This window comes from Rhinolophus sinicus, chromosome 14, assembly GCF_057876585.1.
Source record: "Rhinolophus sinicus isolate RSI-liver-muscle chromosome 14, RSI-T2T, whole genome shotgun sequence".
Classification (NCBI taxonomy): Eukaryota; Metazoa; Chordata; class Mammalia; order Chiroptera; family Rhinolophidae; genus Rhinolophus; species Rhinolophus sinicus.
This window is the reverse complement of record NC_142514.1, coordinates 113,048,128-113,073,603: the sequence shown is the minus strand read 5'-3', so window position 1 is coordinate 113,073,603 and position 25,476 is coordinate 113,048,128. Positions and strand designations below refer to the sequence as shown.

Here is a 25,476-nt window from a genome sequence, read left to right as displayed (position 1 = left end):
GTGCAATGTGAAGTTCAGTGATGGCTCAGAGACAGGACATGAACAAATAGCTTATAAACATATTAATTAAAGGTGAGTCATTGGCACACTACTACATTTTATGAGAGGGATTATGTTTATTTTGCTATCTACTTCAGAGATTTGAGTTTTGGGGAGTACCCTTAATGTTTACCAAAGGTCTGTGTGACAAATAAAACCTATTTGTGACCTAATAATATCTCTTCATTATCCCTTGGATTTGTGCAGCATGTAGAATATTCAGAATGTTTCCACAGACATTGCTGTGTTTTGTCTTCCCAGTGTTCTAAGGAGCATACGATCAAGGTCACTTTCATTGGGGAAGCTAAGACCAGGGAAGGTTGAATGAGTTGCCAGAGATAACACAGTTGGTAAGTTAGGGAGCCGACTGGTGCCTAGACTACCTGACACTGTTCTTTCCATACGTAAGTGGAGGGATGAAAGAAGTGAGCGCTTTGAAACTAAAAATGACCTGAGTTTAAAGCCTAATTCCAACACTTGGCTTGCTGAGTAACTATGGATCTCTCGGGGCCTTAGCAACCTCATCTGTAAGCTTGGGATAATGACAATTTTAATTAAATAGCATTAGGATAAACTTTAGATGAGATAATACTTACTAAAAGCCTAACCTAGTACTCATACATATATATATGTGTGTATATATATATATATATACATATATATATATATACATATATATATATATGTATATATATATATACATATATACATATATATGTATATATACACTCAATAATTACTACCAATTACTATTGTTATTAAGCATTATGACAATGATAATGATGATTTGGCTGATGCTAGAGAGATACTGTGAATATGAAATGGTAATAATATAATTATGTTAAAGAAATTATGATGATAGTACACTTCATGAAGTATATGGAATACGCATGGAATATGGGTTAAAAATACGCCCCTTTATTCAAAGAAGCATTTTCAATAACAGTGAAAAACTGGTAAGAACTTAAATGTCTGTAAATAGACTTCAACTTAAATGAGTAACGTGCCATCAATTAAAAGAGAAAGTTTCACAAACAGTACCGAATGCTACAATAATTAAAATATCACAACAAAAGTTGACTTTGCATTAGCAAAATGTCTCAGAACACATCATCAAAATTTGTCTTTGTAAATATTCTCTTAAATGTGAACAATGTGTAAGAATTCCTTGTCAAGATAATAGCATTCAACTGAACAAACATGCCGTGGAGGCTGTCGATGATAGTGAAAAGATAGGAGCTATTGGGATATAGGAAAAGATAGGAGCTATTGGGATATAGTAAGGGAAATATTCCAAGATGAGTGAAGGTAAGCTCAAAGGCACAGAGAGAAAAGGCAGCATAGCACATTTAGGGCAATGAAGAAGGTCTAGTCTGATTACAGCCAAAAAGGATTGACCAGGATCTAGTCAGGTCAAGGATACATGAATGACTGAGTTATGACCATTGAAATGTGAGTTTAGCCTATGTGATTCTCCAGTCTTTTTTTTTTTTTTTTTTTTGAAAGTAAAGTAAAAACTTACATTTTTATTACTCTTTTTTCAACTTTTTTCTTTTCAAGATTTTTATTAAAATATAGCTAACATATTATGCTAGTATCAGGTGTACACCATAGTTATTCTACATTTATAGATCTGAAGAAGTGATCACCATGATAAGTCCAGCAACCATCTGACACTGTACTATGCTATCACAATATTATTGACTATATTCCCCATGCTGTACATTACATCCCCAACACTTACTTGTTTTATACCTGGAAATTTGAACCTCTTATTCCCCTTCAAAATCCCCCCCAGCTTTTTAAATTTTTCAGTCACAGTTGACATTCAATATTATGTGAATTTCAGGTGTACAGCATAGTGGCTGGACATTTATATAAATTAAGGAGTGATCCCCTTTATTAGTCTAGTACCCACCTGGCACTATACATAGTTATTACCATATTATTGACTATATTCCCTATGCTTTACTTTACATCCCCATGACTATTTTGTATCTACCAATCCCTGCACCTTTTCACCCTGCCCCAACCCCCTCCATCTATCACCCTGATAAAACTAGCACCCATCTGATGCCATAGTTATTACAATATTAATGACTATATATACCTTATGCTATACCCTACATCCCCATGACTACTGTATAACAACAAATTTGTACTTCTTAATCCCTTCCCCATTTCACCCACTCCCAACCCTCCTCCCATCTGGCAACCATCAAAATGTTCTCTGTACCTATAAGTTTATTTCTGTTTAGTTTGTTTATTTTGTTCTTTAGACTTCACATATAAGCAAAATCACATTGCATCTGCCTTTATCTGTTTTACATACTCCACGCAGCGCAATGGATCCTCCAGGTCCATTATGCAGATAGCAAGAACCCATTCTCTTCCATGTCCAAGCAATATTCCACTGTATATATGTACCACCTACTCTTTAACCATTCATCTATTGACAGGCACCCAGGCCTGTCACCACATCTTGGCCATTGCAACAATGCTGCAGTGAACAAAATATGGATGCACACGTCCCCTTGAAGTAGCATGTTGGATTTCTTCAGATAAATAAATAAATACATACCCAGAAGTGGGATTACTGGGTCCTTCTTTGTCTCTTACTATAGCCTTTGTTTTAAAGTCTATTTTGTCTGGTATGAGTATTGCTACACCAGATTTTGTTGTTATTGTTGTTTCCATTTTCAAGTAATATCTTTTTCCATCCCTTTACTTTTACTCTGTGTGTTTCCTTCGATCTGAAGTGAGTCTCTTGTAGGCAACATATGTAAGCGTCTTGTTTTCTCATCCATTCAGCCACGCCATCTTTTGATTGGAGCATTTAATAAATTTATATTTAAAGTAATTATTGATAGCTGTGTAGTTACTGCCATTTTATTATTCATATTTTCTCTCTCTCTCTCTCTCTCTCTCTCTCTCTCTCTTTCATCTTAAATAAGTTCTTCAACATTTCTTGTAATACTGGTTTGGTGTTGATGTCTGGAAAGCCCTTTACCTGTCCTTTGATTCTAAATGATATCTTTATTGGTACTGGGTAATCTTGGTTGCAGGTCCTTGCTTTTCATCACTTTGAATATTTCATGCTAATCCCTTCCAGCCTACAAAGTTGCTGTTGAGAAATCAGGGACAGTCTTAAGGGAGCTACCTTGTAGGTAACTAACTGCTTTTCTCTTGCTGCTTTTAAGATTCTCTCTTTGTCTTTAACCTTTGGCATTTTAATTATGATGTGTCTTGTTGTGGGACACTTTTGGTTCATCTTGTTTGAGACTCTCTGCCCTTCCTGGGCTTGAATATGCATTTCCTTCACCAGGTTAGGGAAGGTTTCCATCATTATTTCTTCACTCATAGGTTTTCAAACCCTTCTTCTTCTGGTATCCCTATGATGCAAATGTCTGTACAGGGGCCCCTTAAACTGTCCTCATTTTTTTTTTTTTTTAATTCTTCCTTCTTTTTGCTGTTCTGATTGGGTGTTTTCTGCTACCTTATCTTATAAATTGCTTATTTGATCTTCTGTTTCCTCTAATCTACTGTTGATTCCCTCTAATGTATTCTTAATTTCAGTTATTGTATTCTTATATCTGACTAGTTTCTTTTACTATTTTCTATTGTCATTTATGTTTCCCATCTCTTTGTTGAAGTTTTCCCTAAGATCACTGCGCATCCCTATAACCAGTGTTTTGAACTCTGCATCTGGTAGATTGCTTGTCTCCATTTTGTTTAGTTGTTTTTCTGGACCTTTGTTCTGTTCCTTTATTTGGGACGTGTTTCTCTCACCATTTTGATTGCCTCCTAGTGTTTTTTTCTATTTATAGATAGAGTTTCTATGTCTCCTGGTCTTAGTAGAGTGGCCTTCCATAGTAGATGTCATGAGGCCCAGTGACCCAGCCTCCCTGGTCACCTGAGCCATGTGCTGCAGGTGTTTCCCTTGTGTGGGTTGTGTGTGCCCTCCTGTTGTAGTTGAGCCTTGGTTGCTGTTTGCATGTCAATGAGAGGGACTGAGTCTCATGCTCATTTGTTTTGAAGACTGGCTATGACTACACTGGAGGAGTTGTGGGGCAGGGGCTGACCCTACGGAGCACTATTTGCTTTAGTGGGGCTTGTTGCCTGCCTAGTGTGCCTTTTTGGTGTGTTATCCTCAGATGCGGCTGGGTCATGCTCTGGCTCATTCTGAAGCTGGTCCCTGGGTGAGCCAGCCTCAGGGCCTCCTGCGAGGGGACCTGGTGCAGGTTAAGTTCAGCTGCAGCCTGTGTCCTCCCTCTGACCACCTGGCATGAGCCACAAAGCAATCCACAGATGGCCGCCCCCCGCATGGTGCTTGGAAGTGCCTGGAGAGGCCAACCCATATACTGAGGTCAGCAGCTGCTAGTGCTGGGCTTAAGGCTGCTCAGTAAAAGGTGTGGGACATGCGTAAGTCAGATGCCGCTTGTTTAGGTTTTGTGGACCTTTGAGAGAGTTTAGGCAAGTCTGCAGCATGAGCCAAGACAGGCCATTTGCATGGAAAAGCCAATGGTGGTGGCTTGGGTATGCCCGAAAGTTGGAGGGGAGGTCCTCAGGACCTCCAGGGTGGGGCTGATGAAAGGCATTAGCTAGGTTGATGGACACGAGGAGGGCAGATGGATCAACAAAGAAACTGGAGTCTGCCAGCTCCACCATCCAGGAAAAGGCTGCCCCTCCAGCACTTGCTCTGAAGCCAGATAACTCATTTCCTTCCTTATGTGTTGGGCTTTTCAAGCTGCTGCCCCAGCACTGGAGCTCACAGTGGGTGAGTCCGTCAGTAAATAAGTCTGTGTGCAGGCCCTTTAAGAGGAATGCTTGGAAGCACAGCCACCCTCCGTCTCACTCAGTCTCCACTGATTTTCACAACCAGAAATTATGGGGACTTCTCTCCCTGGCACTAAAACCCTATGCTGGGGAGTGTGTTGTTGGGCTAGGATCCCTTGCTCCTCTGGGGCAGATAGATGCCTGCAGCTGAGCTATCCCTCCCAATTTTCAATGGTCACACGTGTATACGACCATCCTGTTCTGCATGTCTGCCCCTCCTGCCAGTCTTGATATGGCTTCTTCTGTGCTTGGTTGTAGGACTTCTGTTTAGCTAGGCTTCAAGCAATCCTCAATGATGGTTGTTCTGTAGTTCAGTTGTAATTTTGATGTGGTTGTAAGAGGAGGTAAGCACAGTGTTTACCTACTCTGCCATCTTATCCAGAAATCTCACCAGTCCTTTTACTCTCTCCTCTACAAACATAGAGGCCACATGTCAAAGGTGGTGGCATCACAGGAAGAAGTAGTCTAGGTTCTGAAGTCTCTCTTGTAACAGGGTTGCTCAGAAGAGACATCTAATCTCTCTTAGACCTATGGTGTGAGCAAGAAACAAATCTTTACTGTGTTAAGGGACTGGGATTTAAAGATTGTTATAGCAACTAGCTTTATTTACCTTGATTAAATACACCAGGTCTTAGTAAAAGATTCACACTAATGATTGTGAATCTACCTGAACTAATGGAAAATGTGAACCCACACTATCAAGCACAACATCCACCAAGAAATATAAATAAGAGGAAATCCAGAACTAGACACTTGTAGTAAATCTACAAAATACCCAGCTTTGACAAAGATCCTAAGAGTAGACAGAAAGTAAAGATCACATACAAATGACACGCTGACAGCAGATAGCCGTATCAGAAGCCAGAGACAGTAAAATAGTATTTTCAATGAGCTGAGAAAAAATAACTGTCATTCTAGAATGGTACACTCAGGAAAGCTATATTTTAAAAACACTGAGACAAACACAAACCAAGTGAGTTTACTACTAATAAATTAACATAAAAAATCACTTGCAAACCATATAGATTATGTATACACATTCATAAATATATATTTATATCTATATTTAACTAACAACTAATGGACCAACAGGATTCCAAATTTTTAAGCAACTAGACACCATGAACAATTGGTCTAATGTATTAAAGAATATGTATTAGAGAAGCCCCACATTTGGTAAGATCAGAGCCCATTATATATAAATTTTCCTGTCTTCTTCATGATTTGAAAACCATCTGTGTTAAAATCATTTAAAATGAGCCACTGAATCCACAAAGCCTGAAAATAGGACTTTGTAAGCTGGTTAAGAAATCATTCCTTCCATTGCTTGCATCTATGTATAGATTTACATGTCTGAGAAATAATATATTACCTCTCATCGGTACCAACAATGACAGGATTGGTTTTTGAAGAAATTAAGTGTTTTGATTGTACTATTCATTTTTCTGTGTTAGTATCCATCAGGACCATTGCAGTGGTAGAAGAATACACATTTGGAATATAATAATGTAGAGAAACAGATTACTGGCAGGCTCCCCAACACTTCTGACGTGCTCTTATGTGAAATGATAGTGTCTGCATAGATAGTTCTAGCTCAAGAGAAACTCTGTATGTCTTTTGCACTATGCTAGCATTCAGAGAAATACCTATTGGTCATAAGTTACCTGCTCCAGAAGGCAAAATTACCACATTGTTATAGAAATATCAATTGGCTGAAATAGTAAGTAAAGGAAACTGAAGGTAAGTGCTATTACTGATAAAGAGGTATAAGAATTTTAAGCAATAGCATAATACACAGATAGCCATGACATTTGCTTCCTAATAGCCAACATTATTCTATGACACATTTTCATCCTACTTTGGTCAATAATCAATTAAATGTCTTTATAAGGTTAATAAAGAACATTAAGAATTTCCTTGAAAAAGATGTCATTATATTGATGTACAGCAAAACATGACAAAAAATTCAGATCAGTTCAGTTATTTTCCTATATTAGAGGAAAAAATTAAAATGGGGGAAGTCTTGGGAAAAAATGCCCTTTTGTGCCTATTTCTCAGAGAAACTTCATAAACAGACAAGAAATGAAAGGTTTAGGGAAACAGGGTGCGGCGCGTGGGCGGCCAGTTGGCCCAGCAGTGGGGTAGTGGGCGGTGTCCTCCTGCGAGCGCCCGAATGGGGCTGGAGGCGGCCAGGGCGCTGTGCCCGGCTGCCCTGCTGCGCGCTCTGCGCCCAGTGCGGGGAAGTAATATGAAGACGATCTGACAGCAGGTAAACACTCAAGCAAGAGTCACTGAAGCTGAAGAGAAATTGGTAGTTGCCATTGGCTCCATAAGTACCTATGGATTATGGCAAGAAAAGTGAAAAGGGTCACTACTCTTGAGACGTCGGGGCTGATAAATAACTTTGAGAAGATGGGTCCAAGTGACAGAAAATGAGGATTGGCATTTTTACTGACTTTGTTCCGGTCGCCTGCATGCTGCTTACCCACTACGTGTTGGTGGAGCAGATCAGGAAAAGTCCCTCGAGCACCTGGATCACGACACTTTGTGGCACAGTCCAGGGCAAGGGCATCTTTCTGATCAACAAGCTCTCGCAAATCAAAAAGTGGTCCAGGGACAGCAACACACCTTCATGTGTGTCTCAATCCACTAAAGAAGCCTACGTGATCTCTCTCTGTGTTAACAATCCGTTACTAATCTGCGGGGGGAGGAAGTTGGACGTGCGCTTGTCTGTCCTGGTGTCTCGGTACCCCCACTGTGCCATTACAGGTACAAGCTTGGGTTCCGCTTCTGCACAGTAAAGTACACCCCCAGCACCACCGAGCTGGACAACATGTTTGTGCATGTCGCCAATGTTGCCGTTCAGAAACATGGGGGAACAACTACAACCACATCCACAGGGGCAAGTGGGCTGTGAACAACCTGCGGCTCTACCTGGGGAACTCCCAAGACAAGGACGTGACCAGCAAGCTGTTCAGCCAGACCCACTGGATCAACGTGAAGTCGGTGAAGGCCGTGACACCATGACAAACAACAAGCACCACTTTGAGTGCCACAGCTATGATGACATCATCCGAGACCATAAACTGAAGCCCTGACTGATCAGTTACCGTGTCCCCATCTCTCACCAACAGCACCGCCCATGGTCAAATCCTTAAGTATAACCTGACTAATGACACCCTCAATATTGTGGTCTCCAATGGCAAAATTCCAGACTGTAAATGGAACAAGTCGCCCGCAACGCAAGTTCTTAGCAGTTACAAAATTCTGTACAATGAAGAGCTGGCACAGGGTGGCCTTGCAGACCGAGAGCTGAGAAGTAGATTGGGCCAGTCGCTAGGGCCGAAGGTGGGGTGGGCGTCGAGAGACTTGGGAGAACGGTCCTCACAACCTGTAAGTGACCACCAGTGACAGCAAGACTCCAATCTGGACACTACCAGAACCACTCACTGCACCTGGGCCCTCACTGAATACCTATTTTTAAATTTCCTTTTTCTAGAGCTTTTTTTCCTGCCCTAAGTCCTGTAAATAAATAAAGGCACTTCTTTGAGGGATTAAAACAAAATCAAACAAAAAAAAACAAAAACGTTTAGCTGAAGTGATAATAATAGGAACTCCAATGTTTTATATTCATAATTTTTCCATTCAATTAAGTGATTCATTAGTTAAAATGTTTCAACAGTTTCACATGGCTTTAAGATAAAGACCAAACACTGTGCTTCCTTTGCTTCTGCTCCAGTTGTAATAGATTCTTTTCAGTTTGTTAAATATGGCATGATCTCTTTTATCTCTGGGCCTTCTGAACACATACATGATCTGCTCCTGCTGAAACACTCTGCACTGCCTTCCCTCCAGCACCCCCACACACATACACATCCTGACTTCCACTGCTCCCCTTAACTGCCCTTCACCATGGCTACCCTCCATTATCTAGCTGACTTCCCGTTTACATTTCAGATCTCAAATGCCTCAAGGAGGCTTATTTTGGTTCCCCAATCTAAGTAAGGTATATTTGTTATAAATTCCCAAAGAACCTATACTTCCCTTTTCATTAAACTTGAACTATCACTAATATCTACCTTCCCAACAAAATTATAAATTCTATGTTGTTGGGACCATAGCATTTGACTCATTATTTTTGTGAATTTTAGTCTCAAAGATATGACCTGATATACAGCAGGTACTTAATAAATATTGGCTCAATGAATGCCACTAAACAAATCATTCCCCATACGTATTCTAGATGTATTTTATATTTTCACTTTTAACCTATATCATAGCTTCCTAAAGATGGGGACCATGTTTTATACTTGATTGTCCTTAATAGTACCTACCAAATACTATGTATTAAATAAACTCCAATTAACATCATTCTCTTGTCTAAAACTTTTCACAACAGTAAAAAGTATAAAAGTATCTCTTCAAAGCACACATTCTGCTATATCTCAGTTTCTTAGAAAATTCTTCTTGATGTTTAACATACATTCAACACATATCAATACGTAAGTATATAAACATACATGCAAACAAATCTTTCCATTAAAACTTTATTACCTGCTAGCCTATTTATAAATCCAACCATCTTTTTCACTGTGTTAGATATTCTAAATTTTCTCCCCAGAATCACTTTCTAACCTTCTGTACCCTGTTCTGCGCCCCAGCAGGATGATATGTATGGACTACATTGATTCGTTCTCTTGCACACAGCTTTCCAGATGGGTTTGAATAATGATAGCCACTGGCAGGTGACTAGAGTAGGCGAGAAGAGAAAGTGTGGTTTATTTATTCTGGTTTGCTTCATGAAGGTAATCTAGGGTATGTGGTGGTTGTATCCTTCTACCTAAGGTAAAAGCTCCTGTAGTTGGCCCTTTCCACAGTTAAAGCTCTCCCCGCGTACCATTCCTTTCCTTGCTTCATCAAGATTAGGAGTGTTCATGGTTCCCATAATGCTAGTTCCTGGGTACTTTACCATCCCTTACTGATTCTCTTAACCCTGCCCACTACTCTGTAAATATCCTATTTAAATAGCCTCTTCAATTATCTCTGTTGAGTACGCCATCAAGTTCCTGCCAAGCCCTTGAGTGATACCCTAACATACATAAAGATCATCATATAATCCCCTCTGAGATAATGTTGTGGAATAGATAGAACATTGGACTGTCTGCATTCTTGATCCCAAAACTCTAAAAATAGCATTGCTACCACTACTTCTTGTTCTTCTTGCCCACTGAGCTGCCAGCTGACGTGGTCAGTGTGGGTGTCACAGGAAAGAAAATATCATTAATCCTTATGGGTTAACTAGTTAACTGGTCCAGTAATCAGTTTTCAAATGGAGTTTGATGAATCTCTAGAGCAGGACTTCTCCAAGTTTACTGTGAAATATATCACTGCGTGATCTACTAGAATGCAGATTCTGATTCAGTAGGTACCACTGGAGTTTGCGATTCTCCATTGCAAACTAGCTTCTGAGATTGTGCATTTATGACCAGCTGATGCTGCTGGTTCTTGACTACACTTTGAGTGTTAAGGCCCTCAGCTATCTGTGGTGGTTCCTCACAGTGGGTCTCTAATGTGTGGGGAAAGCTGATCAGTGTGGGGAAAGCTCTGCATCATTATTTTCATCTGTTTTACATATTATGATTCTGAGTAAGGTTTAATTCCGGGGGAAAATGGTTTTACTTCTTTAAACATTTATAAACTACTAAAATGCTAGCCTACTGCTCACTTTTCAAGTGAGGTCAATAGGTAAGATGATTTACCCAAAGTCACAGCCACTTGATGACAAAGACACAATTAGAATCTAAGTCTCCTGACACCACAGACAGTTATTCTTACCACTTTACTGCCTCTGATTTTTTTTTCCTTTCTCTTCTTCCTATCTCTAATTTTGAATGTTATGTTACTTTGAAAACTCTGAGAAAAATCTATTTTCACATAGGTTGCTGAGTACCAGTGCCGAGACCCATCTGGAGCTTTCCAGAGAATGGGGTATAATATTGGGTCATCATTCTCTAATCCTGAAGGAGGGCACTCTTAACTATCTTCTTATAAAAACAGACATTTTCCTGGGCAATGTTTTCAAATGCAAAGAAAAAGTAGTATTTACGTTTCAAACTTGACTGATGTTACTTTTCCTCTGTATTCAAAAATCTGTGTACATAAATATTTTTAGCCTCGGGGGCCCATACTGTCTGCCACCTTGCTTATCTGATTTCCTAAACCTTGCACTTTTCTCAAAATATAATATAGGAACAGAAAACATTTTCAAAGGGTTTCTTTCCATCTTTTTACAGAGTATATGTATTTTTACACTAAGAATCTGTATAAAACCCAAGAAACATTTATTTCTAGACAAATGCAATAGTTTGGATTGTCAGTATTTACTCATATTCATCTTCAATTTGGCTCTGCTCAGTGGATCTTAAAATTGAAACCTTCCTCTGATCTGAAGTCCTGACAAGGTTGGTTTTATGCTTTTCATCTGGTAGCTATCTGTGACTCACTGCTCTTGATTGCTATTCCTTCGAAGTATATACATTATGCTTCTTGTATCTCAAAACCAGTATTTATAAGCTTGAAATTCACTTTTTAAATCTGTGGCTAAAGCAGAAACATGAAAACCAGCTTGGATTTTTTTTTTCCTCCTTTCCAATATTATTGCTATAGCAGAACATATATTCAATAAATCATGTTTTGTTTAATATATTGCCACCCAGAAAAGGGTGTAATTTCTTTATACAAATGAGCCTGTTTAACAGGATTAGAGTGAAATGGCATGTTGTGCTACAAATAAGTTTCAGGACATTATCAAGAATAGTATCTTATTCTTCTCTAAATAACAAAATCATAGGAATACTTATGCCTGTGAGTCGCAACAATGAGTGAACTTTATTACATCATTTTTCAAGTTATCTTTCAGGTAATCATGCCAGGAAAAAGAAGGCCTCATATGGGGAAGAGAAGAGGCAAATGTTTGTCATCAGATCACCTTTTGCTCATACTATTCTTTCCACTTGGAGTTACTTCCCTCAATCTGCTTTGGAATATCCAAATCCCACACATTTTCCAAGCTGGAGTTACTTCTTCTTCCCCTAAAGGTCCTCACCCCTGACAACATATAAAATCACCTGGAGGGAGTTTAACATTTTGATGCCCGGGGTCCACCCCAGACCAAGTAAATTAGAAAGCAGCTGGCTTGTTTCATAGAAGCAGTGTTCTCTTCTTATTTAAAAGAGCAAACCAAAACAAACAAAAACAAAAACAAAAGCTTAAGGCAGATATTTTCTAAAATACTGTTTATTTTCCTGCAATGAATCAATTTCTGAGTCCTTAGGGTATTTTTCCTCCTTATCTTTTGGACTGGCTTTAACATTTGCAACTGGTAGTTCTTTACTTTTTACTTGAAGGAAGAGAAACATATCCAAGGCTTAGTACTGGATAAAAACATGTTATATGGATTGTCTTTGTTTTTCTTATAGATTATTCACATGTCCCCTCCTATATTGGAGGAAGTTAGACCAGAGCAGGTAAATGTAGGTACTGTTTATCTGTGTTCCTAGTTTTCATCAAACATCTGCCAATACTTACATCTTTTCTAATTAGGAGATCTCATTCTAATCCACTAGACAGAAAAAAGAAACCCAGCATATTTGTGGCAGCTACAGATCCTTCTTAATAAGTTCACACTTGTACTTAAAAAGACCCAGCAGTAGAATTAGATAACTGTCATTGTGCCACTGACAATGTAATAACTGATTCACTCAATGTGTGAAAAGTTGTTGGAGAACAGGATACGTTCACAAGGTCTAAAGTGACACCCAAGATAACTTGTTAATTACAAACTGTAAGTTACATTTTTAGTGGAGAGATCTAGCAGCCAACACCTTAACCAAGTGATCCAAGTTAACATTAATGGCAAAAATGGACATTATATGCCCTTAATGTGATATAATAGGAAATACTCAATGTCACCTATCTAGTATTATTTCCAAAAACCTTTAACTTAATCATATTCATGAGGAAACAATCAGAAAAATTCAGATCACAGAATTCTTAAAAATATGTTAAAGTCATAAAAACAACAATGGAAGGTTGTTTATAATAAAGACAATGAATGATACATGAAAACTAAATGTAATGTTTAATATTCAGTTGTATCCTGGGTGGCATATGAGTTATAAATAAAATTTTTGAGGTACTTGGGGGATTTGAGTATAAATTACATTTTTAGGTAATATACTTTCAAAGTTAAATTTTTGAGGTTAGAAAATGGTATATTGGCTGTGTAGATGAATCTTATTCTTAGGAAATATAATATACACTGAAATTTTAGGTATAAGGTGGTGGAATTTAATTTCAAACAGTCAAGTGTTAACAATCAATACACCTAAATATTAAAAATCTGGTTTGCTAGTTTTCAAATTTCCTGGAGGCTTAAAACTTGTTCAAATAAAAAGTTGGTAGAAAAAAAATTTAGGTTTTGAATTAGAGTATTAACATCTTCACAGAATTTAGCCCATAGTAAATTCACACTAAACCATGGTTGAATACTAATTTTACAAACCAATGAAAGAAAGCAGTGCTCCCTATTTGTATTGTTGCAAGGATTCTACAATGGTTGATGCACGTTAAGGAGAGCTTTAGGTGAAGTGTTTTGGATGGGCTTCCCAGACAGTCTCATCTCTTCAACAGTAATTATCTTGAACTCTATACATGACACCTCTCCTTACTTTCTGTTCCTTATACTGCGCACTACCTAGTCAGCATCTAATCATTTTGTATTTTCCTGAAATAGAGAACTAAACAAATGAAATATAAAATTATTCAAAAAATATCATGCAGGAAACTTTCTGTGAAATAAGGAGAGAATCCAATCATCAGCTAGAAATGGTAACAGCGTTATCAGGAGAAAAGGTTATTAAACTTCAAAATTAAGTAAAAAAAATTCTTCAAGTACTCAAGTAGTAATAAAGCAAGTCCCTTCAAGGGATCAAAACCAGGCTGATTTTGATCCCTACAAGAGCATTAGATGCCAGGAAAAAAGTTCTTAGGGGAAAAAAATATAACCCAAAGTTATTTTTCCCAGAATAATTTACTTGACTTTCAATTAGGGCAGAAATAATCTTTATAAAAACCACAACATTTTATATATATATATAAAAGCCCCCTCACTGGAGGCTTTATGAAGAGGTGATGTTTCATTCCAGATGCCCTTAGTAAATTTCAGGGGCACAAAGAAAGATGAATTGTTAATTAAAATTTGAGTCTGTAGAGGAAAAGTCCTAGAAAGTTTTGAAAATCCATTGTATTTTCTTCTATTTCAGAAAATGTTCTTATCTTTCATGGAATAAGAGGTTAAAGGAAGGGTAGGCAAAACAATAAATAACTTTTGAAAGACACTATAAGAAATAAACACTTTTTGAAAATGAGAAATGCCACTGATTTATTAAATGGGGTGGGCATGATAAATGACTCTAGAAAGTTACAGACTTTCAGCAGTATCTTTTAACTGTCTCTATGAAGGTCAATTCTAACCTAATTACCAGAACAGCAGCTACTGCAATAAGAGCACAGGAACCTAAGACAAAATAGGGAAGGATATGGAAGCTGATTACTGAAACTAATTAAATGCATTCTGTACGCCCAGTGATGTTTATTATGCAGACATTTAGAATTGGCTGAAAGCATCACCGAGCTCTACAAGTCATAATGGGGAAGGCATGGAAGGCTGGTGAGAAATCTGAAACAAGTTTTCTTTTAGCTATTGATAAGATTTTGTTTTCATGATTAGGCAGAGGTATATAAATGAATAGAATGTATGCCAATATAAATAGGTCAAAAGCCATTTCATAAACAGGAAAAGATAAGAATTCAAACAGCAAGCATAGAATCAGTGTATTCATACTATAAACATAAAATAACTGATAAATATAAAATGACTGAATAACAATATACAGAGTATTATTCTCCTCAAATTAACACAAACATGATTCATTCATTCACTCACTCACTCATTCAAGAACCATTTAATTGAATGTTCAGCAAATGCCTGGCAGTGAACCAAGGCATACATTTGCTATATTGCAAAACTCAAAACCCATTTTTAAAAAATTGTTAATGGTAGCACACTTTCCTGTCATGAATGTGGACATAAATTTGGAAGCAATATAAAGTGATTCTAAGCTAAGCCTAGATAGAATAAAGTGGTTGACTAACTTGAGTAATATAATTTTGGTTACAAACCAGATATGGTTAAAAAGTACTAACATTGATTACTCATGTAATTTTTACACTGGTTTTGACAGAAATTCCAAAAGAAAAACTCAAAAATGCTTTTATAACATCACCATTAGTAAATGGAATGTTGCCTGCTAAAGATCACATATAAAAGATGCTTATTTAAATGTTTGATTGTGTATTGAAAATTCTATCTTACTGCCACATTACACCTTGTATATATGGGATACTTGTACAATATAAAGTATTTTCTGCATTTGTTTTTCACTTTTAAAAAGTTATGAGAGGAAAATTTTTATTTTGAACTTTGTTTAGAATTCCAAGGAGTCAAAGTCTTCTAGACCATTCTATTTTAGCAAGAGCTACCATTTTCTGGACAAAAGCTAGCTACTGAATGTTGAGCCTTGTAAGAGCATCCTTAATCTTAACCATTCTAGAATTTCCTGAATTATCAATAAGGGTCACTCACAGGGATTAATACTTAACTCCTCTTCCGTGGTATAGAGACTGGCATACAAACTATCCAAATGAAACAGTTACTGAGTAGCTCGTGATTTGTAGGGAACTGTGTTAGGTCTTCAAAAAACTTTGAAAAGTTCTGTGTTCTAGAAACTCATAACTTACAAATTTAGTTAAATATACAGAATGTATATAATATACTATATATATATATATATATATATATATATATATATATATATATATATATTTACATATATAATATGTAAATGTGCAAATGTATATTTAAGTCTATACAAGCCCACAGATGCAAACTGACAAATGAATTCTAGAAAAAGAAGCATTACAGAGGTTCAGAGGAGGTAGCAATTAGTGGTTCATGGTTTTAGCTGTTGTATTTGCCAGTTGGTAAGTAACTATTATGGTAAATCTATTTGATTGGGTGCCTTCTGAGGAATAAAATAGAAAAACATGGGCTACAAAATGTAAATCATCTCTCCCTCCAGCTCCAAAATTGCATTTTAAATCTTTAGTCAAATATCTGCAGCTATGTTTAGAGTAATTTTATAATGTTCCAAAGGAAAAGGTGACCTCTATTTAAGACTCTCTTTTGCGAAATATTTGATGTAAATCAAATCTGTCTGATAATTCCAGTAAAAGCAGAACTAGTAATCACCTTTAACTAAGCATGATATTGAGAAAATTTAGGAAAACTGTCATAAGCAGGGGGACATGATATATAGGTGAAGAGACTGCATCCACTGTCTTTATTTTGAACAGTTTTATTAAGATATTATTTTGAACAGTTTTATTACGATATTATTCACATATCATAAAATTCACCCACTTAAAGTGCACAGTTCAGTGGATTTTACAGTGAATTTCAAAGCTGTGCAATCCTCATCACAAACTAATGTTAGAACATTTCATCACCCACCTAAAAAAAAACCTTATATGTATTAGCAGTCAGTTCCTATCTGTTCTACCTCCTCAGACCTAGTCAATTACTAATCTACTTGTTTCCATAGGTTTGTCTCTTCTAGACACTTCACATAAATGGAACAGAATGCCATGTTTTCTTTAAGAGTTTTACTGATTTAGCTCTTACATTTAGGTCCAAGATCCATTTTGAGCTCATTTGTTTATATGGTATGAGTTGGGGGTCCAAATTTACTCTTTTGCATGCAGCTATCCAGCTGTTCCAAACTATTTGTTGGGAAAACAAAGAAAAAAACTGTTCTTCCCTATTTAATTACCTCAGTACCTTTGTCAAAAAACAATTGACCATAAATGTAAGGGTTATTTCTGGACTCCCAATTTTATTCCATTAGTCTATATGTCTATCCTTAAGCTAGAACCATATTGTCCTGATGATTTGAGCTTTGTAATAAGTTTTTAAATCAGGAAGGGAGTCCTTCATATTTCAAGAGTGTTTGGCTCTTTGGGTCTCTTGCATTTCCATATGAATTTTAGGATCACCTTGTCAATTTTCTTTTAAAAAACTGGAATTTTGTGAGAGAATACATCAAATTTGTATATCATTTTGGGTAGTATTGCTATTTTGATAATATTAAGTTTTGCATCTATGAATGTGTTTTTATTATTTACGTCTTTAATTGCTTTTAAAATAGTTTATAGTCTTCTGTGTGTAAGTCTTGCACTTCTTTGGTTATATTTTTCCCTAAGTATTTTATTTATTTTGATGCTGTATTAAGTGGAATTATTTTCCTAATTTCATTTGTGAATTCTTCATTGATAATAAAGGAAATGCAATTGATTTCTGCACAGTGATCGTACATCTGGCAAGCTTGATGAAACTGTTTATTAGTTGTAATTTTTTTGTGTGGATTCCTTAGGGTTTCTATAGAAAGCAGCATATCATCTGAGAAGAGAGACAATTGTACTTTTTTTTCCCCAATTTGAATGCCTTTTGTATTTTTCTCTTAGATCACTGCCCTGCTTAGAAGCCCCAGTTCAATAATTTAATAAAAATGAAAGCAGACATGTTTATATTGTTCCTGAAGTTAAAAGGAAAGCATGCATTCTTTCATCATTAATTATGATATTAGCTGTGGGTTTTTGCAAGTTTCTTTTAGTAGGTTAAGGAAGTTGCCTTTTTATTGCTAGCTTACTGAATGTTTTATCACAAAAGGATGTTGTTTTGTCAAATGTTTTTCTGTGTTTTCTGCATTTATAAAGATGAACATGAGATTTTTGTCTTTTATTCCATTAATTGAGTATATTACAGTGATTGATTTTCAGATTTTAAACAAACCTTGCGTTCCTCGGATGAATTTTGTGTACAATCATTTTTACATGTTGCTGCACTCAGTTTACTAATATTTTGTTAAGGATATTGCATCTATATTCATAAGGAACACTAGTCTTTGGTTTTATTTTCTTGGGATGTCTTTGTCTGGTTTTGGTAATATCAAGGTAATAATACTGGTCTCATAGAATATTTCAGAAGTTTTCCATTCTCTTCTATTTTTCAGAAGAGTTTGTGAGGGTTGGTATTAATTCTTTTTTAAATGTTTAGTAGAATTCACCAGTAAAGTCTGGGCGTTGCTTTGTTCTATTTTATTTTTATAAAAGTAATATGACAATAAAAAGAACTACAGAGAATAGAGACCTATGCTTTTTTTCTTGATTCTGCTACTAAGAGGCTATGTGACTTTTATTAATCTCATTTTTCATGTCTGCAATGTAGACATAAAACCTTCCATTCTATCCACTTTCAAGGATTACTTTGGAAGATTAAGTGAAATGATGGATGCAAAAGCTTTGTGTAACCAGAAAATGCCATTCTACTCTACCCTGTTATGTTGAGTATTTCTTGGTTCTACTAAAGAAAATTCTGTCTGCAGATAATCAAAATTTCCATTAAGTATCTGAGAAGCATGCTTGGCACCTTAAGCTATGCCTCTGGGGCAAGCAAGTATCATGGCAACTGCAGTTGTGTTCACACTGTACTGAAATGAGTACCTGTGGCATGTTACCGAGCTCCTTTTACTTCCCATTACTCTTTCTTCTAAACACTATACTGCCAAAAGTAGAAGTCAGAGCTCTGTCATTTTCCCTACTTGCCAATTAAATTGTCTTTATGAGAAAATCAGCCATGACCTAGATATTCTTGTCACTTAAAGTGAACAGTGAAGACTAATCCCCATAGTGCTTTTTCACTGTTGAATAAACAAAGCCAACCTTCAAATAACTGGTGTGTTTCTCCTACAATGGACTCTTTACTACCTAGAGAATTAGCTAAAGGAGCTACTACATATCTATCTATATGTCCAAAACCGAGTATTCAGTTAATTTGATGTATTTATTTCTCTAACCTTGAGGATAAAGTTAGTCGCCTATTTACACATAATTATATAAAATTAGCCACCACTGCTTCTTATATCCTACTCTCCCAACACACCTCATCCTGTCCCAACTCCTTCACTCTACTGTGGGTCTCACTGTCTCTGCCAAAGAGTTCATATTTTTGGAGAATGTATGCTTTAAAAGAAGAAAGGAAAAGAAAAGGGAAGGAAAGGAAAGGAAGGAAAGGAAAGGAAAGGAAAGGAAAGGAAAGGAAAGGAAAGGAAAGGAAAGGAAAGGAAAGGGAAGGAAGGAAGGAAGGAAGGAAGGAAGGAAGAAAACAAATTATTACAGAAAAATTAAACTTCCTGTTGTGGAAGTGGAGATAAGTCTCTGGGCAATGCCAGTCAACCCGAATGACAGTGTGCAACCAAAGCACCTGTTCTCTATATTGTCAATAGCCTTTACTTCAATTTATTTCCTTGCCTACATCTTCAACAAACAGAAATTAGTATAAAGAAAACAAACTATCTCTTCTTAAAACACAAATAAGGGTTGTGGCTTGAAGGGTTATGGCTTCTGGTGACTAACATCTCAGTAAAAATCAATATAATTAAATTAATTTCCTTCTAAGATCTACCTGAATTCTATCAGCTATACTGAAGAAATGAATACTTTTATTTGGCAGGACACAAAAAGTAGATTAAAATCATTCTGCATTAGAAGCAATTTGTAAAGGGAAAAAATTTGGCAGGATCCCATAGTCAAGGACTCAGGGTGCTATAATGGTAACAATTATCACATACTCAGTATGTTCCAGGCACAGTTCCAAGTGAGTTATTCCATTTAATCCTCTTGACACACCTATGAAATAGGTACCATTATTATCTTTGTTTTATAGATGAAAAAAATTGATACTAAAGGAGATTAAGAAATGTGTCTTAGGACACACCATCAAGAGGTCGAGCCAGGATTTAAATCGAGGTCTGTCTGATGTTCAGAAGGAGTTCTAAACATCTGTGATGGCTGGTGCCTAAAAGCTGAAGACCAGAAACATTAGAATGTTATAAAGATGAAGTGCAGATAGGTGAGGCCATTCCTCAGAAAATCTTCATTGGTATCAAATGATAGTCTAGTCTTAGGTCTAGGAAACAACTATCAGAATCATTATGCTGCCCCCACACACACTTCTTGAGGTCCAAATTTCAGATGCATGCAATCCCGGGCCACTTTACGTAGCAGGCATTTGTAAAGTAACCTGGGGACTTAATAAGTTTTCATGTCATCTGCATGGACAATTTCATATTTAAATTGCAAATAGCTCATTTAAAAATGATCTACGGGCACAACAGTCACTCAGTAGTTGAGGATTCCTTGACCACATGTGAGCATAAGTAGGTTATAAAATCTAAAAAGTCTAAACTAAAATTAGCTCTGACCTACTATTGACATTATGTAAAATTAAATAACAAATTCAGATTAAAATGAAAGGTAAGATTGCAGCGATTGTAAATGTGCTTATCAGACACCTACTTGTAAACTAAGGTTATTCTGGAGCGACAGCTTTAAATCTTGTTTTAAGGCATTTATTGTAGGACTATTTAAACTTCCCTAAAGAATAGCAATTTATAACCAACAGATAATAATAGATATTGTCTCATACTTAACTTGAGCTGGCCATCCATGCCTAATTTATGTGTTTGTTCTGCTGAATCTCATACATATATTATCCCTAGCCTGTTAGAAAATAAACAAATTAAAAGAAAGGACATAAAGTCAGAGAATTTTTACAGTGGATTTAATTAACTATTAAATCCATAAAGTTTATTAAACATCTGTTATGCAAAAGGCATGATAAAAAATTCAGGTACTAGTCAGACAGCTTTGCTGTCCTCAAGGAACTTGTGTTTTAAAAAATGAATTAAGACTACATGAAAAACAACAATATTAATCATAAAACTAGGTAGAGAGTGATATAATCTAGCTCAGATGGCAAAAGAAGAGTTTCAACTGATCAGCATAATAAGCTAAATAAACAACATGTCCTAATAATACATGTAAAATGCTTAAAATAGTTTTTTAATAAAAGTAGCTATTATTACTACTCAACAGGCAAGAATTTTATGAATCACTTAAGTTCATATCTTTAAATACCAAAATATGTTTCAATTTTAACATTTTGGGTTAAAATGAGCTTATTATATATAAATATACTGCTCTCTTATTTTATACAGAGTACCCTGATCATAAAACTTTTCTCAAAACTCAAGGCAATATTATGAACACTGATATATGTGCTGCAATGTAATACAATAATGCTTTTAGAAAAAAAAAGACAACTAACATGAATTAAGTATCTAGTATTTACCCAACACTTTATATATCTATATAAAGTACATATTTTACTGTCTATACCATTAGAGTTCCTGTCTTCTAAATTATAGGTCTTTTCCTTTATAGTTGCATTGACATAAGGCTTTCCACTGTCATACTGCTGTTATTAGAAACAATTCTCCCATCCATAGTACATTATAACATAATTATATATTACCTGTTATGGATTGAGAAACCAGACAACCAAACATATTAAACTATGTATGAAAAGACCAAGTAAAGGCTTAACGGACTCTATCAAATAAAGTGCATGGGAGACATGGATTTTGTGGCCTATATTTTGGCTTCTCAGAACTTTCTGCTTCTTAGCTGAATTTTGAAAACTTGGGCTTGTCAGATATTTCAACTCTATATAAGAAGTTGTTAATATCCATACTTCCATTTATTATTATAATGGTTGAATTAACCCACAAAAATTTAAAAGGTGTATCTTCTGTTGCTGCCACTGGATGTGTAACGCCATCATGAAGAGTTGAAAAATACCCATGCCAACCATCATTTCCACTTGACTCCAGCCCAAGGAATAGGTCACACATCAGAAAAGAAAAGCTCCACCTTTCTACTGTAAAGACAAAGTTGAGGAGAAAAAGAAAAAGAAGAGAAATAGGAGGAGGTGAAAGGAGGGGGGAGGAGGGAGAGGAGGATGAGGAGGCATAAGAGGCGAATTAAGAAAAATTTTCTTTGCTTATAAAGGGGAAAGAGGCAGCTGCTTTCTCTCCCTCTCTTGAAAAAAAATAAACAAACTGAAAAAAAACCGAAAACAAACAAACAAAAAACTTGTGTGAAATATCATCCTGACTTCCTGGGTTTTGTGTGCTACCTACAGGCATGTACTCTTCTGCTGAGTTTACTCAATAATTAATTAGTGTCCTTGCTCTAATCTACTAGAATGAAAATGGATTTCTTCAAGGAGAGATTAAGCCCAGTATTCTAGTTTTACAACACAAAGATTTCTCCAAGGGTGCGGGCCTCACTACCCCTTGAAACATAAACATATACCTCCAGAGTTAATCTAGTATCCTATCTTGAAATGTAACAAAGGAAATAAGAAAAGTTTTATTGTTTTCTTCTACTTTGCTGTATAACTTGTATGAACTGTCATCCTTACTTCCTGGTTTAGTGGGCTACCTACGGCATGTACTCTTCTGTTGTGTTTACTCAATAATTAATTGGTGTTCTTTTCCCCCATGTTGATGTGGATAGGTTTCTCTTTGTTGGTAGGAGCTTTTGCTTAGCCATACACTTGCCATTTGTCAGTCATTTCCCCATCAATTCTCAATCCTAAAATAATTCCCCTCCCCAAAACACCAAACTTCAGATAAGAGTTTGAGCTACATCATCCAAGAGTTGTCACAGCTATTGTTAGCAAGATAAAGGCATGTTTTTAGGATAACACATTCCTAATTCTGAAGGCAGACATGTGTGTGAAAGGATAGGATTTAAAATTAAGACTTCCTTTTACATATTGTATATCCAAGCTTAAAATATGGTAAACGCAATTTTTTTCTTAAACAAACAAGCCATTGAAAAATGAAAGGATCGAAATCAAACATGAGGAAATCACTCGTTTTTTAAAAATGTTTTCCTTGTTCTATCTCATTTCTCTGTTTCATTCTCTTAACAATGCTTATCATTATCTAAGATTAGATTTTATTTTACTTTTAGAATTGAATATAACTTGCATATAGCAAAAATCACCATTTGTAGTGTACAGAAATGTCTTTATACCAAATTTTCTGTAAAATAAAACTCTGACAAACTAACAGTGAAAAAAGGAAAGTTTCTAAAAGCAAGTGTTCAATAAGTATGTTTTTTGGGTTTCCTCCTCATTAAGCACTGTAGAAAAATTTGTACTTAAAGACAGAATAAACTAAAATTGAGGAACTAAGTAGCTGGCCCCTTTCTTCCTCCTATGAGGAAGTAAGCTGTTGTAACAGTGTACACAGATGTCCTTAGGAGCACTAAGAAAGCAAGGCAGAGAGAGTGTCAGTTGCCTAACCCATCCCATCAATAGATTTAGAATGCTGCCCTGTTCAAAAGCCACATTATTAATAGTGGAAAGAGCACATATGTATCATCCTGAGGTCAGAGATCTGTGTTAGAAACAAATATCTGTTGTTTACTGACCTCAGGTAGTTATTTAATATCTCATGTATAAAATGGAAATAATACTAGTGTACTTTTATATAATTGTTCTGAGCATTAAATAAGATATAGAAACTAAAGATAATAGATTAGTTTCTGCTACGAGCAAGGAGATTAACTGGTAGCTGACATTATTGTTGTTATAATTATTATTGTAATCATTGTTATTATTTAGCCATCCCAGCAGAAGCATCTCACTCTCCTCTGACAGCTCTTGAATGTCATGTAACTCTTTTTGAAGAAATAGCCTTTCCTACTGTGAAAACTAGAGGAAGCAGTACCTCACTGAAGGCATAAAGAAATATCTAGGAGTTCTGTTTGCATCCTAGGGAAATCTTAGAGAAAGGTAATAATTGCTTTCTCCCTTAGGTAGTTAATGCTCTATTATACAGTTTTGCTAGAGTGACTGGAAATTCTGTTCCAATCCTTTCGTTGACCAGAAATTGGGATAAGGAAAGAATGGGGTAGGAAATTCTCTGAGTTCTTTTCTAAGGGTTTGGATTGAAGAGAGGGAGGCACGGAAGGGGCTTTGTAAACTGCTCTAACAAACAGATCTCTGGCTGGACTTTCAGATGCAAACTGCTCTTTCTTTCTATTTTACATATTCTCTCTCTCTCTCTCTCTCTCTCTCTCTCTCTCTCTCTCTCTCTCTCTCTCCCTCCCTCCCTCCCTCCCTCCCTCCCTCCCTCCCTCCCTTCCTCCCTCCCTCCTTCTCTCTCTCTCATTTAAGATTCCTAGAGAAGACTTCTTTTGAAAGTTGTTATGCTTTGTAAACTAAGAGGAAGAGAGACTTTCCCAACTTTGTGGCATTTGTGAATTACATGTGACCATGGACTGAGGTGGATGTGGCTGACCCTGGCTGTGCCTGACCACTCTCCCTGCCTGGGCCTCAAAGATAAACGTTTAATTAAAGAGATATATAATAAGGCAAAAACAGAGAGAAGTAAAACATGACCCTAAACTTAAATCTTTTTCACCTAGGATTTTTTCTTTTAAATTAAAGTTTATTGGGGTGACAACTGTTAGTAAAGTTACATAGGTTTCAAGACATGGAAACAACCACCAAAGTGTCCTTTGACAGATGATTGAATAAAGAAGATGTATACACAATGTATGCACAATGGAATACTATTTGGCTGTAAGAAAAGATGAAATAGTGTGATTTGCGACAACATGGGTAGATCTTGAGATTATTATGCTATGAGAAATAAGTCAGACAGAAAAGTCGAGAACCATGTGATTTCACGGATTTTTTTTTTAACTCTTAAAGCAGTTAGCAGTATACGTGACTTATTTCCGCTGGTAGAATATAAACTACTTGAGGAAATAACCTTTCTCTCATTCACTTTGGTTTCCTTCACAACATTGATTACAGCACCTTACATACAGCAAATGCTCAGTATATATGGGTCATGGCTTATAGCATTTGTTTGTGCTCTTATTATCATGTATATTATAAGGAGGTAACATGTGGTGCAAAAAGACCTGGATCAGGAAAATCTAGGATCTGGTTCCGGCTCTGGCACTGTGGAACCTTGCTGGGCTTAGCTGACTCAAATTAAAAAGTCAATTCTGGGTGGTGAGCACACAGTATGATACACAGATGATGTATTACAGAAATGTACACTTGCAACCTAATTTTATTAACCATTGTCACCCCAAGAAACTTAACTAAAAAAAAAAAAATATATGAACCTGAAATGTTACTGAAAAAAAAAGTTAAATTCGATTATCTCTAAAATTTTGAGCTCTAAAATGAAAGGACAGGAAGGAGGGCGGGAAGGAAGGAAGGAAGGGAGGGAGGGAGGGAGGGAGGGAGGAAGGAAGGAAGGAAGGAAGGAAGGAAGGAAGGAAGGAAGGAAGGAAGGAAGGAAAAAGAGGACAGAGAAGGAGGAGGGAGACCAGAAAGGGTGCTTCTCCTTTCAGAGAAAATTCAACCACAGAAAATTCCCTAAGGAATCATATTTGCATTTAATGACTTTAATATAGGGCTTCAGAGAATGTGGAAGTCACTATTACTGTTTAACTAAAGACAAATTTTGGTGAGTTGAAAAGGGTTTG

At 36.4% G+C, this 25,476-nt stretch overlaps 1 protein-coding gene and 1 pseudogene across 1 annotated transcript in view; one reads left to right on the top strand and one right to left on the bottom strand.

Moving 5' to 3' along the window:
• Positions 1 to 25,476, bottom strand: part of GUCY1A2 (guanylate cyclase 1 soluble subunit alpha 2) — a 271,854-nt gene that overhangs the window by 107,877 nt on the left and 138,501 nt on the right. The gene's annotated exons all lie outside the window — the stretch shown is intronic.
• Positions 7,308 to 8,276, top strand: LOC109455898 (polyglutamylase complex subunit TTLL1 pseudogene; annotated as a pseudogene).